This window comes from Nicotiana sylvestris, chromosome 4, assembly GCF_000393655.2.
Source record: "Nicotiana sylvestris chromosome 4, ASM39365v2, whole genome shotgun sequence".
Classification (NCBI taxonomy): domain Eukaryota; kingdom Viridiplantae; phylum Streptophyta; class Magnoliopsida; order Solanales; family Solanaceae; genus Nicotiana; species Nicotiana sylvestris.
Window position 1 is genome coordinate 75,292,080 of NC_091060.1, and position 19,139 is coordinate 75,311,218.

Sequence of the window (19,139 nt, forward strand, 5' to 3'; positions counted from 1 at the left end):
TTCATGTTGGTGCTTATTTTGATAGTTAGCATTGGGGACAATGCTAGCTTTTATTCGTGGGGGTGTGGCCCTACTATTTTGATTGACTGTTGGATTACTGTATATATTATTTTACTTTCAGCACATTCGTAGTTGTAGAATGGCTTGTATATAACTGTTCATTCTAGATGCTCTTAAACTCTATGTATATATTCATTTCCCCTAGTTGTATATTCTACTCCCCTTTTGTACATATTCATTCAGTTTTCATTTTGGCTTTCTATTTTTCGTTAAAAAAATTTCATTTTAGTTGTAAAGTTAGGCTCGTAGCCTTTTTGTTTTGTTTTGGCATTTGCAATAAGCCCTTGGTTTTCTTAATGCCACGGTTCTTTCCAAGGGTAGAGTGTTGTGCGAACCGGGTGGCTCTTCCCAATGATAGATGGCGTGACAACCTTCTTAAGGGTTTGAGTCCGTTTTTGATTTTCAAGTTTTTGTAGTTAAGGGTACCTCAGGCAAAGCTTCACTTGGGCCTAGCACATTTGCCTTTGATCCTATGGTCAAAGACATTATGTTGTGTTTAGGATGGTGAAAGTTGTGGCCTTGAGACTCTTGTGTTGACCAAACAATCATCATGTGGTCATTTTGGGCCATTGTGCGCTTGAATCATATCTAAGGTCGTTGTGGGCCCTCGACTCCGTCTTTGGCAATCCTTGAGTGTGTGTAGTGAGAATTCGAATCGTGAGCCCAAGTACCGAGCCGATGGCCTAGAACTTGCCCTGAATGTTTGTTGAGGCGAAATCATAGGTGGAACTTGACTTGAGACGTGATTATAGGCTCTCCTTAATTCAAAATGCAAAATTTGAACAATTTCCATGACCTACCAATGAAATAATCCCTAGTTTACCCCTTTTGAGCCTTAAACCTTTTTCTTTCATGAACCAAGCTACAAGCCGATACCCATTCTTAATGAGACCCTCTCTTGGCACCCAAATCTTCCCTTGAGTAAATGGAAAATATCTAAGTTTGAGGGGGAGAGACAAGAAAGGCATCATGTGGTAAAAAGGCGCAAAAGCAAAAGAAAAGGAAGGCAATGAAAAAGAGAAAAAGACAAAAAGAAAGACAAAAATGAAAAAGAACCAAAAAGGGAATCCAAGGACAACAAAAAAGTGAAAAAGGTGTGGAAAAGTGGTAAAAGGGAGAAAGGGTTTGAATTGCAAAAGAAAGAGTGATAATGTGTCTCTCTAACCCCTTAAAAGAAGTATATTACTCAATTGAGTCAAGAAAGTGTGCCAAAATAAATCAAAAGAAGTGTTTAAGGGAAGATTGAACCCATTTGAACAAAAACATGTCCTACCTTTACCCAAAGCCTTCACAATGACTCCTCAAAAGTCCTATATGATCTTGAGTTGAGGGAAGCCTACATTAGTGGATACTTACATAAGGGGCAAGCATATGGTACTTAGAGTCGGACTTAGGGCCTTTTCTTTGTGAGAGATGAGAGAGAAGTCCATTCACCTCGATTTGTGTGCAAATACTCTAAAAAGGTGAGGTTCACTTAGGGAAAGTCGAGGATGTGTGAGTTTGGGTTCCACAATGACCAAAGAAATTGAGAAAGGTTCCTTGATGAAATGTGTCAACTCTTGATGCTCTTGTGTCACACTTGATCCACAAGTTTTCAAAGTTTAAATGTGTTAATGATGCATTCGCATTGAGGGCAATTGTTAGTCCCAATTGATGCTTGTTGAGGTTACTTTAGGATAAACAGGAATTACTTGGGTGTTTTCCATTGAGGGGTAGGTCTCATTTTATTTACTTGAGGACAAGCAAAGGTTTAAGTTTGGGGGAGTTGATAACTGTGATTTCTCCATGTTTTATACCCATTCTTACCTAAGCTTTGTGCATTAACTGCTATAAATTAGTCCCAAAATGCTTACAAGTTGTGCTTAATTGCAGGTTTGAGCGACAAGATGACAAATACCAAAGATCGGCTCAAAAAGGAGTGAAATCTGCCAAGTGTCAAAAGACAACTGAAGTGGGAAACAAAATGACTTGTGCGGTCCGCACTGATGTGTCACGCGGCCGCACAGGAAAGTTCAGAGGCTGGGTTATTTCAAGGTCAACCTGCGCGGTCCGCACTGCTTTGCCACGCGGCCGCGCAGGATAGTTCAGAGACCATGCAATTTCCAAGTCAAGATGCACGGTCCGCGCTCCTTTCCACGCGGTCCGCGCCCAAGAGTGTTAGAGACTTAGTCATTCAAGGCAAAAGCACACGCGGCCGCACACCTAATCAGTGCGGTCCGCGCGGATGAAGTTCAGAGAGGGTGGATTTGGACCAAAACACCCTACGCGGCCGCCCGTCACATTTGTGCGGTCCACGTCCCCAGTGTCAGAAGCAAGATATGAAGACCCAAACCCCTACGCGGTCGCGCGTCATTTGTGCGCAGTCCGCACCAGACCCTCAGGGGTATTTTTGTCCAGTTTTTCCTGTGTAGTATAAATAGGACATTTTACTTTTTAGAGGAGGAGTTTTTTTTTGGTTTTTATCAGATAGCAGCTGAACTCGAGACTTCATAGTTTTAGCCTATTTTGGGCAATTTCTTCTAGTATTAATGTGGATTTGAGTAGATTAACATTGTAGTTAATTATTATGTCAATTTCATCTACTATTTCTTCAATTTATGTTTCTATTATGGCTAGCTAAACCCATTAGCTAGGGTTGTGGCTCAACCCTAGTGTGGGTAATTAATGGATGTGATTGTTTAGTGCATGAATGATGTTGGGTATTTGTTATTTGGATTAATCTTATGTTTTCATTAAGATTTGGTGGTTGCAAACACTAAGTCTAGCGTAGTGAGTCTTGACTCTTCTTGAGAAAGAGAGTCTATGACCCCAAGATTAATTCCAACAAGGAATTGGGATGGACCCATGAGAATGGTAGTCCCAATTAACGGGTTAAACCTCGAGAGAGTAATTACCCAACTTGAACCATAAGTTGCTTGGGCAAATTGGCCTACCCAATTGGTCTCGAGAGAGTCAATTGGGCAAAATCACTCTCTCTACCGAGAGGTGTGAGAGTGGGTGCAAAAGTGCAATGGTTATAGCATAAGTCCCATATTCATCATTCTTGCATTAGGAATCTCTACCCGTTAGTTGACCACCTAGGTACATGCCACGACCCTAGTGCCTTTCTCTATATTTCATACAACTTAGAATCAATATCTTAGCCTAACTTAGCTTTAAACTTGTAGTTGATAAATTGTAGTTGATAATCAAAAGAAAACAAAAAATGTTGGAAGATCAATTAGGAGCTAAAACATAGTCCTAGACCATACAAGCACTCAACTCCAAATTGAAGCTCCCTGTGGAAAATTGACCCCAATACTACTATTGGGTAAAAGTATTAGCGCCCACTCTTCCTTAGGTTGAGTCTGTTGCGATCAGGGCTCGGGGTCAATTTTTGACTTTTTGGGGAAAATGATAGAAAACCTATTATTAAGCGTTGGATATGAATTCTTTAGTATATATTAATGTTGTTAAATTAATTTGGACTAGATACAAGTAATTTGGAGGCGAATTCTAAAGGAAAAGCGGTGTTTGAGGCTTGAGTTGGCCGTGGAAGTTTGAGGTAAGTGTTTGGTCTTACCTTAGCTTGAGGGATTAAGAGTTGTGTCTTATTAGCTTTGTGTTAATTGTGGAGTACGATGTATAGACATGGTGACGAGTATCTATACGCTGGTATCAAGCATGTTTGTGAGTCTTGTATTGTAATTTTATGACTCCGTTGTGGTTCATTCGTGCTTCATATGAGAATTATATTATTGTCCCTTGCCGGGATGTTGTTGTGATATTATTGTTCCCTTGCCGGGATGTTGTTGTGATATTATTGTTCCTTTGTCGAGATGTTGTTATTATGTTATTATTCCCTTGCCGGGATCTTTTATGATTAGTGTTGATAAATGAAATGGGAGGGGGTTGCACGCATATAATGGTAATACATGAAATAGGAGCAGGTTTCACGCCTACAACAGTAATATATGAAATAGGAACGGGTTGCACGTCTGCAACGGTAATATATAAAATGGGAGCGGGTTGCACACCTGCAACTGTATTATATGAAATGGGAGCGGGTTGCACTCCTGCAACGGTACTATATGAAATGGGATTAGATTGCGCGCCTGCAACAGTAATATATGAAATGGGAGCGGGTTGCATGCCTGCAATGGTACTATATGAAATGGGAGCGGGTTGCACGCCTGCAACGGTAATATATGAAATAAGAGCGGGTTGCACGCCTGCAACAGTACTATATGAAATGGGAGCGGATTGCACGCCTGCAATAGTAATATATGAAATGGGAGCGGGTTGCACGTCTGTAATGGTACTATATGAAATGGGAGCGGGTTGCATGCCTGCAACGTTAATGTATGAAATGGGAGCGTGTTGCACGCCTGAAACGGTAATATATGAAATGGGAGCGGGTTGCACGACTGCAACGGTACTATATGAAATGGGAGTGGGTTGCACGCCTGCAATGGTAATGTATGAGATGGGAGTGGATTGCACGCCTGCAATGGTAATATATGAAATGGGAGCGGGTTGTACGCCTGCAACGGTACTATATAAAATGGGATCGGGTGGCACGCCTGCAACGGTATTACATGTGTACTTGTTTCTTATTTCCTTATCTTTTGCTGGTAATTGATTTATGGCGTTCCTTACATTTCTCCTACTATTATTCTGTTGTTATTTGTTACTCCCCGCAGCATGTTTCCCCCGCCCAACTTTAACTGTAATTATCTACTTTTATTTCCATTGTATATGATTTAACTACACAGTTTTATTTGGTAGCCTGGTCCTAGTCTCGTCACTACTTCGCTGAAGTTAGGCTAGGCACTTACCAGCACATGGGGTCGGTTGTGCTGATACTACACTCTGTATTGTCTGCAGATACTGATACCGAAGCGTTTGGACCGCAGTGAGGGTGCTGTCTTTAGTCCACTCAGGCGACCCGAGGTAGTCCTGCAGACGTCCGCAGGCCTTGGCATCTCTGATCATGCCCAACTATGCCTCATAAAAAGGACAAAGCGGTCGTTGCAAATATAATCCGGTTTACAAGTCCGGAGTCGAATCCCACAGAGAACTAAAGCTTAGCTACAGTTGTTCACTATCACCAAGAATACAAGCTTGAACAATTCCTAACTTATAGATATTTAGATTCTTGTGTTTAACTAACTAACTAACAAATTAAAATAATAAATTAACACTAAAGATACTACAGGTTGGAGAAAAGATTAAGGAGGTCTAGAGTTATGATTTCCCCAATTATAGGAATCCTTCCCGCTATGTCTTCTAAAATTTCGCCTAAGTATTCTCTACCGATCATGAGCGCTCTACATGTTGTAATTCTCTCCCGAGTAATTACGACAATTTACTAGACATACTCTCCCGAGTTACGCTAGCTGGCTTTAATTATAGCTCACTTAGATCGCACCCAAGATTTCGTTATCCCTAATCCCACCTTTAAACCCTTGGTTATTGATTCCTCACATACGTCGGGAGTGATGTTATTCAACAACGCACTCTCTATCGAGTAATACATACTAAATAGGCACATCTAATTGAGGGCCCTTCAATCAACCACAAGAATAATATAGTTGAACAAATAGAGAAAATACTACGGCTCAATTTTATAAAAACATAACAAGAATTTATCCTACAAAAGGTTCCATCAAAACCCTAGATAACAAATTAGCTATTCATAATAGTATGTAAAACTAAAATACTAAAAGTCATAATCAACAATGAAAAATAGGAAGAGGAAGGAAAAACTCGTAGAAGAATTCCTCGCCTTTCTCCTATTGTGTCTCTGCCTCCTTAGGTCGAATCTCTAACAAAAATTGGTCTCCTCCCCTCAAAATACTATTTTTCCATGTATATATACCAAATAGGGTCGGTCCCAAATAATTATACCATCTCCTACACGAAAACGGACAAGTTTCCAGGCCTGGACGTCCACAGCCATGGTCCGGGCGCGGTACTTTCCTAGTGTACTGCCACAGTCCGCGGTCGCGGCTTCGACCGCGTTTTCCACCCTATTTCATTTGGAATTTGGAAAACTGTAAGACATTTAAGTTGTATCCCTTTGAGTTAGATTTCCAATCATATATTGTGGAGCCCAAATGGAGTTCTGAGTGAAAAGTTATGTACATTTTACTAGACAGCGCAATATGCCTACTCGATTCTTTGTTTTGTTGCTCTATCCTCGGTTGATCCCCGAATACGATCCCGGCTTAATTCTTTGGGCTTTTACTCGGACTTCAAAGCTCCAAATCACTTAAATTCATTCCATAACTTCTACATAGCTCGGAATCACTCCTACAAAGCATAAAACACACAATTAGTGCAAGACACTAGCGATTAAAGCTCAAACTCAATTAAAGTGCAGTAAATTTGAGTGTAATAAATGACTAAAATACGTAATTATAGCCTATCATCAATACCCCACACTTAAACTATTTCTCATCCTCGAGCAATTAAACTACACTTTTTTATAGATACGACCTTTTTAAATAATTCTCCTAACTCATCACACCAAGATTATTTAAAATAAACTAAGCACAAAAGCGTAACATCTTCACCTCAAGATTTGACTCACAAGTACCATGCATTATTCACAACTCACTCACTTAATCTAACATAGAGGTCACTGACATTACCTTTCCTTCATGAATCAAGTGCCCTCACACAACAAAAGAGAGTAGTTCCACACAAAAAAATTTAGGAACACTTAGGAACTCAAGATAGAAAGAATTCACTCACTCTCAGAAATAACATTCATATGCCACAAAAGATGCACCATAAGCTTGCTCGTAGTATACTACTCCATTAATCGAGCTCATTCAATCTAGGATCAATTAGGACTTTATTTGGTTGTAATGTAGGCTACGGGACGGGTAGGATACATTTAGATATAAGAGTAACTACACCTCCCTAAGCAATTTAATACATATACTTTAACATTCAAACCCTATACTTATGTCAAACCAAACTCCATCTTCACATCAATGTATATTACCACATACTTCTTTAAGCACAATAACATCAAGAGTCACCATTTATTAAAGGAATACTTTTTTTTCACAGCAATACAACTATTTTTTTCAATTCAAGTGGCTCTTGCTTGATCAAAACAGTGCACCTTTCTCCTGATTTCATTAGTTCCACTCAAAAGCCAAACCAACCACCCTACACTTTAACTTTTACATAAATCATCACAATTCAAGTGCTCATGAGAGGTTAGAAGGTTCAAATAGATGGTTAATTCAAACAAATGGGTAAGACTTGTAATGTGGTTGCCAAAGAAACATGATTACAGGCTCAAATGTGTTAACTATGATACATAACAATTAGGTGGGTAAAACATACATATCTGGCTCAACAAAGAAACGCCTATATCACTTCCTAGACTAAACAAAACTACTATTTTGCTTTGTAAATACACAGGGCAAGTTCTATGCATCAAATGCAATGCACAGAATATAACAAATCCTTACACACACATGACACATAACTCACTCAGGATTAGTTCCATCAAGACACTCTAGTCAAAACAGTTAAGTAAAGTTAAGATCATAAAATTTAAGGTACTTATACAAGAGTAAAAAACTGAGCCTAAGCGTCACAAACAAAGTACTCACTATTCTCAAGGTATAACAAAGTCAAGAGATATTTCTTCAATTCAAAACACAATACAATGGCTCCTACTCCCAAAAAAAATTAACTACACTCGGTTCAAACAAAACCCTTGGAAAAGAACCGTGGTTTAAAGAAAAATCAAGGGGTAATTGCTACACTACCTAACAAAAGAAAATCTTTTTGTTTTTTTCTTTAGACTTAAATCCCTCAAGAAAATTATCTAATGGATCCATCATTGGGAGAAGTCCAATCTTTTAAAAAAATAATTTAATTAAACTAACAGAACTAAAGTAGCATGAAAAGTCACCCAGACAATCTCTTCACTCCACACTTAAAATTGTGCATTGTCCCCAATGCACAACATAACCATAAAAGGGTAAGAGAAACTCCCTGGTAGGCCAAAGGCCGAAGCACTAGCAGTTCATGGGGTACTCAGACTTCTCCGAGGCTTCGTCCTTTGTGCGGGTACCTCACACTTAGTTCCAACCATCTGCTTAGATGTTGCATACTTCCAATAGCATTGCTTTTCATGCTCCTAGAAAATTAAAAATCGGCACTACAAAAATAATACAATAAAAAAATTATCAAAAAAATAAAATAAAGCAGTAAAGCTGGGTTGTCTCCCAACAAGCGCTTGATTTAACGTCGCGGCACGACGCGAATCACTTTTTGCCTCCACTTCGAACTTATAAATTGGATCCCAAGTTTTGATTCTGCTCTATGATCATGCTCCTAGGGTGGTGGAATGAATCTGACTGGCCCACTAAAATAATGTAGTGTTCTACACTTCTTGGCCTTTAGATGAAGTGTGTAATTCTGACTTTCTGGCAAGAAGAACTCCAGAATGTAAGCACCTTGTTCCTCATTCCTTGACTCCTCAAGTAGCTCGGATGACTCTATTTCTATATCATCATCCAAACACAATATTGAAAAATGCTTGAAGTGTGGACCAATGCGCTCAACTACATGAACATGGGACTGTCTACATTCTCAACACTAATGACAATAGAGTCAACTAAATATGTAACCTCAATATCCTTGGTTGACTCTAGTATCTCTTCTACGACATCGGCATCCTCAAAATCTAGTTCGATTGATTGTTGGTGTTCTACTATGGCCTTCTTCTCTAGCTCATCCTCGTATTTTTTAAATCCTCCAGTATAATGGCAATTTTTACAGCCAATTCATGCTCATATTGGCTACTATCCACAATATCAACTTGTTGCGCTTTACAAAGTTCAATTAATTTATTTGTTTGAGCCTCCAAGTTGTGAAGTTGTCGCTTGCCTTTGTATCAGTCGTGGTATCTTATTATATAGTTCCATGCAATACTTTAACATATCTTTGATCTCTTTCCAGTTATCATCCCTGGGTTCTTTGTTACTATTAACTTCACAAGAAAAAGAAGAACCATCAAAGTAAGGGGTTGGGGGAAGATAAGAACTATAAGCACAATCATGAAAGTGACCATCTTGACCACCACACATATCACACACATTCCACATACAAGATTGAGTTGGTGCACAAAACTCGCTCTCGGGAATATTTTGATAATTTTGCCCTGGGTAGTTTCCTTCACAATATGCATAAAGAGGATTAAAAGCAGAATTACCAACATCAAAATTCTCATAATTCCATGATGCCATGTCACTCATATCAAAAATAAAAAAGAAAAAAATTAAAAATAAATAAATAATCAAATACATGAAAACAAAAATCACATTTCAAACCTGCAACCTAGAAATATGTACACCTACAGCTACACCGTTAGTTCCCCGGCAACGGTGCCAAAATTTGATCACGCCCAACTATGCCTTATAAAAAGAACAAAGCGGTCGTTGCAAATATAATCCGCTTTACAAGTCCAGAGTCGAATCCCATAGAGAACTAAGGCTTAGCTACAGTTGTTCACTATCACCAATAATACAAACTTGAACAATTTCTAACTCATAGATATTAAGATTCTTGTGTTTAACTAACTAACTAACAAATTAAAATAATAAATTAACACTAAAGATACTACAGGTTGGAGAAAAGATTAAGGAGGTCTAGAGTTATGATTTTTCCAATTGTTGGAATCATTCCCGCTATGTCTTCTATAATTTCTCCTAAGTATTCTCTACCGATCATGAGCGCTCTGCATGTTGTAATTCTCTCCCGAGTAATTACGACAATTTACTAGACATACTCTCCCGTGTTACGCTAGCTGGCTTTAATTATAGCTCACTTAGATCGCACTCAAGGTTTCGTTATCCCTAATCCCACCTTTAAACCCTTGGTTATTGATTCCTCACATACGTCGGGAGTGATATTGTTCAACAACTACCTAAATATGCACTCTCTCCCGAGTAATACATACTAAATAGGCACAGCTAATTGTGGGACCTTCAATCAACTACAAGAATAATATAGTTGAACTAATAGAGAAAATACTATGGCTCAATTTTATAAAAATATAACAAGAATTTATCCTACAAAAGGTTCCATCAAAATCCTAGATAACAAATTAGCTATTCACAATAGTATGTAAAACTACAATACTAAAAGTCATAATCAACAATGCAAAATAGGAAGAGGAAGGAAAAACTCGTAGAAGAATTCCTCGCCTTGCTCCTATTGTGTCCCTGCCTCCTTAGGTCGAATCTCTGTCAAAAATTGGTCTCCTCCCCTCAAAATACCATTTTTCCATGTATATATACCAAGTAGGGTCGGGCCCAAACAATTATACCTTCTCCTACGCGAAAAAGGACAAGTTTCCAGGCCTGGACATCCGTGGATGCGATCCGGGCGCGGTACTTTCCTAGTATACTGCCTCAGTCCGCGTCAGGTCCGCAGTTGCATTTTTGACCGCGCTTTTCACCCTGTTCCGTTTAGAATTTGGTAAAACATAAAACATGTAAGTTGTAGTCCTTTGAGTTATGTTTCCAACCATATATTGTGTCACCCAAATGGAGTTATGAGCGAAATATTATGTATATTTTACTAGACAGTGCACAATACGTCTACTCGATTCTTCGTTTTATTGCTCTATCATCTGTTGATCCTCGAATACAATCTGGACTTAATTACATGGACTTTTACTCAGACTTCAAAGCTCCAAATCACGTGAATTCATTCCATAACTTCTACATAGCTCGGAATCACTCCTACATGGCAGAAAACACACAATTAGTGCAATACACTAGCGATTAAAGCTCAAACTCAATTAAAGTGCAGTAAATTTGAGCGTAATAAGCGACTAAAATACGTAATTATAGCCTATCATCAGTCTCCTTCTATCATTTCTCTTTCTGTTTTTACTTATTCAGAGACAGGCTTATTTATTTCCATTCAGACCTTATTTGTAGTATTCTTAGATAGTCCGTGACTTGTGACACCAAATTCTAGGTAGTACTGTACTTCAAATTATGTAGCAATGTTTGGTTGAATATTAAGTTTTCGTCTTATGTATTTTCGATTATTTAAATTATTTCGTTGTTTAATCACTTATTATTTAAAATTGTTGAACATGTTTAATAAAAAGGGTAATGATTTTATAATATTCGGCTTACTAGCTTCCACGAGTAGGCGCCATCACAACTCCTGACGGTGGGAAATCCGGGTCGTGATAAGTTGGTATTAGAGATATAGGTTACTTAGGTCTCACAATCCACGTACAAGCTTAGTAGAGTCTGAGGGATCGGTACAGAGACGTCTGTATTTATCCCTAGAGGCTACAGAGTTAGGAAAAACTTCACATCTATTCTTCTCTATCGTGCGATTTTGTTCTCTCACCGCTAAATTAAACCCTCTACTATTGTTCTTCCGCGAATGGCGAGGTCATGTACCGCTTCTTCAGCCGAGCGGAAGCTCATACCAGCGATGGATCAACTACATCTTTAGATGCCTTGTGGAGATTGGACAGGTACACCAAGCTCTTCACTACTACTTTTAGCGGTGCATCTTCTGAGGATCCCCAGGATTATTTAGACAGCTGTCATGAGGTTCTCAGGAACATGGGCATAATGGAGACCAATGTGGTAGACTTTGCTACTTTCCGCTTATATGGATCTGCCAAGACTTGGTAGAGAGATTATTGTTTGGTTAGACCAGTTGGGTCACCAATTTTGACTTGGGATCAGTTCCCTCAGCTATTTCTGGAGAAGTTTCTTCCTATCACTGAGAGAGAGAGTGTGAGGAGGTTCATTGAGGGACTCATTTAGCCTATTCGATTGCAGATGGCTAGGGAGACAGGGAGTGAGATTTCTTTTCAGGAGGCGGCCAATGTGGCCAGGAGAGTCGAGATGGTTCTATCACAGGGGGTGGTCAAGGGTCTGATAAGAGGCCTCGTCATTTGGGTAAATTCAGTGGTGCCTCATCTGGAGGCAGGGATTCTTTTGGTAGAGGCCATCCTCCTAGGCCTTTTCAGTCAGCACTTCAGGCTTCTCATAGTGCCCCAGATGGTCGTGGTTCTCACATGCAGTATTTCGATCAGTAGTCATATAGTGCATCACCAGCTCCTATTAGTGCACCTCTGCTTCAGTGTTTTCAAGGTCGTCAACCCCAGCAGACGAGAGCTTGTTTTACTTGTGGTTACACGAGGCACATTGCTAGATATTTCCCTCGAGCATCGAGTAGTTCTCAGCACCAGGGTTCCCGTACCATGGTTCAGGCACCGAGTGTTCCACCGCCCGCCCGCCCTGCCAGCTAGAGGTGGAGGTAGAGATGCTAGAGGTGGAGGTAGAGGTATTAGAGGTGGAGCTCAGGCCACTAGAGGTGGAGGCCAGCTGGTAGCAGGCCATCCTAGAGATGTAGTTCAAAGTGGTGGGGCCCAGCCCCGATGTTATGCTCTTCCAGCCAGACCTGAGGCTATGGTTTTCGATGCAGTTATCACATGTACTGTTTTGGTTTATAGTAGAGAGGCTTCTGTTTTATTTGATCCAGGATCTACGTACTCCTATGTGTCATCTTATTTTGCATCGTATCCGGTCATGCCTAGTGATTCCTTGAGTGCTCCTGTATATGTGTCTACACTAGTGGGTGATTCTATTGTGGTAGATCATGTCCATCATTCATGTATAGTTGTGATTGGGGGTCTGAGGACTCGTGTAGATTTGTTACTTTTGGACATGGTTGATTTTGATGTCATATTGGGGATGGATTGGTTATCACCTTACCATGCGATCTTGGATTGTCATGCCAAGATTGTGACCTTAGCCTTGCTGGGGTTGCCTCGTTTAGAGTGGAGAGGGACTTCTGATCATTCTACCCATAGTGTTATCTCATATATGAAGGCTCGACGCATGGTCAAGAAGGGGTGTTTGGCCTATTTGGCATATGTTCGTGATTCTAGTGCCGAGGTTCCTTCTATTGATTATGTGCCTGTTGTTCGTGAGTTTCCTAAGGTATTTCCTTTAGACCTATCGGGTATGCTACCCGATAGGGATATTGACTTCTGTATTGATTTGGCTCCGGGCACTCAGCCCATTTCTATCCCGATGTATCGTATGGCCCCGCCTGAGTTGAAAAAGTTGAAGGAGTAATTGCAAGACTTGCTCGAGAAAGGCTTCATTAAACCTAGTGTCTCGCTTTGGGGGTGGGCTGGTGTTGTTTGTTAAGAAAAAGGACAGATCGATGTGAATATGTATAGATTAGCGGTAGTTGAACAAGGTTACAATCAAGATTAAGTATCCATTACCGAGGATTGATGATTTGTTTGATCAGTTCCAGGGTGCCAAGGTATTTTCGAAGATTGACTTGAGATCTGGCTACCATCAGTTGAGGATTAGGGCATTCGATGTCCCTAAGATAACTTTCCGTACTCGGTACGGGCATTATGAGTTCTTGGTGATGTTATTTGGGTTGACCAATGCCCAGCATCTTTTATGGATTTGATGAACCGAGTGTTCAGGCCTTACTTGGATTCATTCGTGATAGTCTTCATTGATGATATTTTGATTTATTCTCGCAGTCGGTAGGAGCATGAGCAGCATTTAAGAGTTGTTCTTCATACTTTGAGAGATAGTCAGTTGTATGCTAAGTTTTCGAAGTGCGAGTTTTGGTTGGGTTAGTTGCTTTCTTGGGTCATGTTGTTTCAGCAGAGGGTATTCAGGTAGATCCAAAGAAGATAGAGGAAGTCAAGGACTGGCCTAGACATACATCAGCTACAGAGATCCGGAGTTTCTTAGGTTTGGTAGGCTATTATTGTCGGTTTGTGGAGGGGTTTTCATCTATTGCAGCCCCAATGACTAGGTTGACCCAGAAGGATGCCCAAATTAGGTTGTCAAACGAGTGCGATGCGAGCTTTCAGAAGCTCAATACAGCTTTGACGACGGCACCTGTGTTGGTTTTGCCCACAGGTTCAGGGCCATATACAGCTTATTTTGATGTATCTCTTATTGGACTTGGTACGGTTTTGATGCAGGATGGCAAGGTCATTGCTTATGTTTCACGTCAGTTGAAGATTCATGAGAAGAACTATCCGGTCCATGATTTAGAGTTAGCAGCCATTGTTCACGCATTGAAGATTTGGAGGCATTATCTGTATGGCATGGCATGTGAGGTGTTCACGGATCACAAGAGTTTGCAATACTTGTTCAAGCAGAAGGAGTTGAATTTGAGGCAGAAGAGGTGGTTGGAGCTATTGAAAGACTATGATATTACCATCTTATATCATCCGGGGAAGTCCAATGTGGTGGTCGATGCTTTGAGTAGGAAGTTAGCCAGTATGGGCAGTCTTGCATATATTCCGGTTGGTGAGAGGTCGTTTGCTTTGGATGTTCAGGCTTTGGCCAATCAGTTCGTGAGATTGGATGTTTCTGAGCCCAGCCGTGTATTAGCTTGCAAAGTCGCTCGTTCTTCTTTATTGGAGCATATCCGAGATCGGCAGTATAATGATCCTCATTTATGTGTCCTCAGAGACATGGTGCAGCACGGTGGTGCCAAGCAGGTTACATTAGGAGATGATGGAGTTTTGAGGCTTCAGGGTCGAGTTTGTGTGCCTAATATGGATGGATTCCGAGAGTTGATTTTAGAAGAGGCCTATAGTTCCCGGTACTCTATTCATCCGGGCGCCGCTAAAATGTATCAGGATTTGCGGCAGCACTATTGGTGGAGGAGGATGAAGAAGGATATTGTTGCGTATGTGGCACGGTGTTTGAATTGTCAGCAGGTAAAGTACGAGCATCAGAGACCTGGTGGTTTGTTTTAGAGGATTGAGATTCCCGAGTGGAAGTGAGAGCGTATCACTATTGACTTTATTGTTGGACTCCCACGGACGCAGAGGAAGTTTGATGCAATGTGGGTTATTGTTGATAGGTTGACTAAGTCAGCGCATTTCATTCTTGTGGCAGTCTCCTATTCTTCCTAGAGGTTAGCTGAGATCTATATCCGAGAGATTATTCGTCTTCATAGTGTGCCCGTGTCTATCATTTCTGATCGAGGTACGTAGTTTACCTCGCATTTCTGGAGAGCAGTTCAACGAGAGTTGGGCACACGGGTCGAGTTGAGCACAACATTTCATTCTCAGACGGACGGGCAGTCCGAGCATACTATTCAGATTATAATGGATATGCTCCGAGCTTGTGTCATTGACTTTGGAGGCTCGTGGGATCAATTTTTGCCTTTAGCGGAGTTTTCCTACAACAATAGTTACCAGTCGAGTATCCAGATGGCTCCTTATGAGGCTTTGTATGGTAGGCAGTGTCGGTCGCCAGTTGGATGGTTTGAGCCGGGAGAGGCTCGGTTGTTGGGTACGGATCTAGTTCAGGATGCCATGAACAAGGTCAGGATCATTCAGGATAGGCTTCGTACAGCTCAGTCCAGGCAAAAGAGTTATGCCGACCGTAAGGTTCGTGATGTGGCATTCATGGGAGTGTCGCCTATGAAGGGCGTGATGAGATTTGGAAAGAAGAGCAAGCTTAGCCCTAGGTTCATTGGCACGTTTGAGATTCTTGATCGAGTGGGAGAGGTGGCTTACAGACTTGCGTTACCGCCGAGTTTATTAGCCGTGCATCCAGTGTTTCATGTGTCTATGCTTCGGAAGTATCACGATGATCCATCCCACGTGTTAGACTTCAGCACTATCCAGTTGGACAAGGACTTGTCATATGAGAAGGAGCCGGTAGCTATTCTAGACCGGCAGGTTCGTCAGTTGAGATCGAAGAGTTTCCCTTATATTTGTGTTCAGTGGAGAGGTCAGCCTGCTAAGCCATCAACCTGGGAGTCCGAGTCCGATATGCGGAGCCGTTATCCCCATCTTTTCCCCGACTCAGGTACTTCCTTCTTATGTCCGTTCGAGGACGAACGATTGTTTTAGAGGTGGAGGATGTGATGACCCAAAAGGTCATCACTTGATTTACGAGTAAATTCTCTGTTCTGAGGCCTTAGAAGCCGCCTTTTTCCTCACCTCAATTTGCGTGCACGGTCCTGGCGCATATCAGGAACGCTTTTATGTGGAAATGTGATGAAAATGTTAATTTGGCCTTAAAAATTTAATTTAAGTTGACTTCGGTCAACATTTTGGGTAAACGGACTCGGACCTGTGATTTGACGGTCCCAGAGGGTCCGTAGGAAAATATGGGACTTGGGCATATGCCCAGAATCGAATTACGAAGTACCAAGCCCGAGAAATAAATTTTTGAAAGAAATTATTTTACTGAAAATATAAGGGTATTTGGAAATTTGATTATATTTGAAATTTATGGTATCGGGCTCGTATTTTGGTTCCGGAGCTCGGTACAGGTTCAATATGACATTTAAGATGCGTATGTGAAATTTGGTAAGAAACGGAAGTCGTTTGATGTGATTCGGATCCGTAGTTGTAAAATTTGATACTTTGAAAGTTTTGAGATTTTTCTTAGATTTCTATGCTAAATTCGTTGTTTAAGATGTTATTTTGGAAATTTGAACACACGAGCAAGTCCGTATGATATTTTTAGAGTTGCGTGCATGTTTGGTTTAGAGCTCCGAGGGCTCGGGTGAGTTTCGGATAGGCGTCGGGGTGATTTGAACTTAGAAAATCTAGTGTTTTTGCTGTTTGCTTGTGTCCAGGTTTTTGTTCTATGCGATCGTATAGGTAGGTCCGCGATAGCATAGAGTTAATTCTGGAGGTCATCATTTGTTCTATGTGATTGCATAGGTAGATCCGCGATAGCATAGAGTTAATTCTGGGGGTCATCATTTGTTCTATGCGATTGCATAGGTAGGTCCGCGATAACATAGAATTAATTCTAGGGGTCATCATTTATTCTATGTGAACGCATCCAACCGTGTGCGAACGCATAGGTTCCCTGCCCAGTTATTTTAAAACAGTAGAAAAACAGGATTTTTTCAAAACTTCATAACTTTTTCACTTAAACTCGAACTTGGGCGATTTTTGAAGAGGGATTTCACCACAAAGCCATAGGTATGTGTTTTTAGATTTGTTTTCTTTAATTTACATTAACACCCATTAGATTTTTAGGCCTAAATCATGATTCTTTATGGTAGAAATTGGGGATTTTGGTAGAGTTAGGCCTTTTTGAATAATTGGAATTTAGACCTTTTTTTGGGGTCGGATTCCGAAACTAATTGCGTATTCGGGCTCGTGAGTGAATGGGTGATCGGGTTTTGGTCCGAACCTCGTGTTTTGACCAAGCGGGCCCGGGGTCAATTTTTGACTTTTTAGGGAAAATGATAGAAAATATATAATTAAGCGTTGGGTATGAATTCTTTAGTATATATTGATGTTGTTAAATTATTTTGGACTAGATACAAGTAATTTGGAGGCGAATTTTAAAGGAAAAGCGGTGTTTGAGGCTTGAGTTGGCCGTGAAAGTTTAAGATAAGTGTTTGGTCTTACCTTAGTTTGAGGGATTAAGAGTTATATCTTATTTGCTATGTGTTAATTGTGGAGTACGACGTATAGGCATGATGACGAGTATCTACATGCCGGTGTCAAGCATGCCCGTGAGTCTTGTATTGTAATTTTTATGACTCTGTTGTGGTTTATTCATGCTTCATATGAGAATTATATTATTGTTCCCTTGCCGGGATGTTGTTGTGATATTATTGTTCCCTTGCTGGTAGGGGTGTACATAGGTCGGGTTGGTTCGGATTTTACAATTACCAAACCAAACCAATTATGTCGGTTTATTAAATTTAAAGACTAAACCAACCAATAAAACTCGGGTTTTTCACTTTCGAGTTTTCTCGGGTTTTCTCGGATTTTCGGGTTATTCGGATTTTTTCTGATTTTTTTTTCCGGTAAAATCTTCGTAGAACAAAACATATAAATTGTGCTCAAAATATTTCTTTAGTCCTAGTAAGATACAACTATATAAAGTATTTTCCAAGAAAATAATACAAAATATGAGATATGTCATGGCATTATCCTAAAATATTCAATAATAAAGACAATAAAATTATGTAATATAAATATTGCTAATTAAAAAGTCATAATAAAAATAAACATAATCTAAAAGTACTAAGTCATGCTAAAATAAGTAAACTAATAAGGGAGTATTAATTATATGACTAAACGCTAAAGAAAAAATAAAAATAGGTTAAGCATTTTTATTTAAATTATTGCAAAACAAAAGTAGATATTTAATACATTCACGTTCGTAGTATTGAATTGAATATATTTTGTTAGCATTAGTATTGATTTGATTTTGGTTTGGACTTTTGTTAGTACTATTTAATTTACTAATGTTAATGGCTATAAAACTTATTGGAACATTCAAAAGTTCTAAGTCCAACCTTAAAATAATACCTCAAAAGATAAAATTATGAAATCTTTTAAGAAATATTTATAAATAACATCACAATAAGTATATTTATACATAAAATATATCTAAATTTTTTATATATGTAATGTCAGGTTGGTTTGGTTTCGGTTTGACTTTCTTTAGTTAAAACCAAACCAAACCAATTATGGTCGGGTTTTTTTTCCATCACCAAACTAAATCAAACCAAACAATAATCGGGTGTTTTTTCTCGATTTGACTCGGATTATCGGGTTGGTGCGGTTTGTCGGTTTCCTTTGTATACCCCTACTTGCTGGAATGTTGTTGTAATATTATTGTTCCCTTGCCAGGATGTTGTTATTATGCTATTGTTCTCTTGCCGGGATTTTTTTTATGATTGATGTTGATAAATGAAATGGAAGCGGGTTGCACGCCTGCAACGATAATACATGAAATGGGAGCGGGTTGCACGCCTGCAATGGTAATACATGAAATGGGAGCGGGTTGCACGCCTGCAATGGTACTATATGAAATGAGAGTGGGTTGCACACCTGCAATGGTAATATATGAAATGGGAGCGGGTTGCACGCCTGCAACGGTACTATATGAAATGGGATCGGGTTGCACGCCTGCAACGATATTACATGTGTACTTGTTTCTTATTTCCTTATCTTTTGCTGGTAATTGATTTATGGCGTTCCTTACATTTCTCCTACTATTATTCTGTTGTTATTTGTTACTCCCCGCAGCATGTTTCCC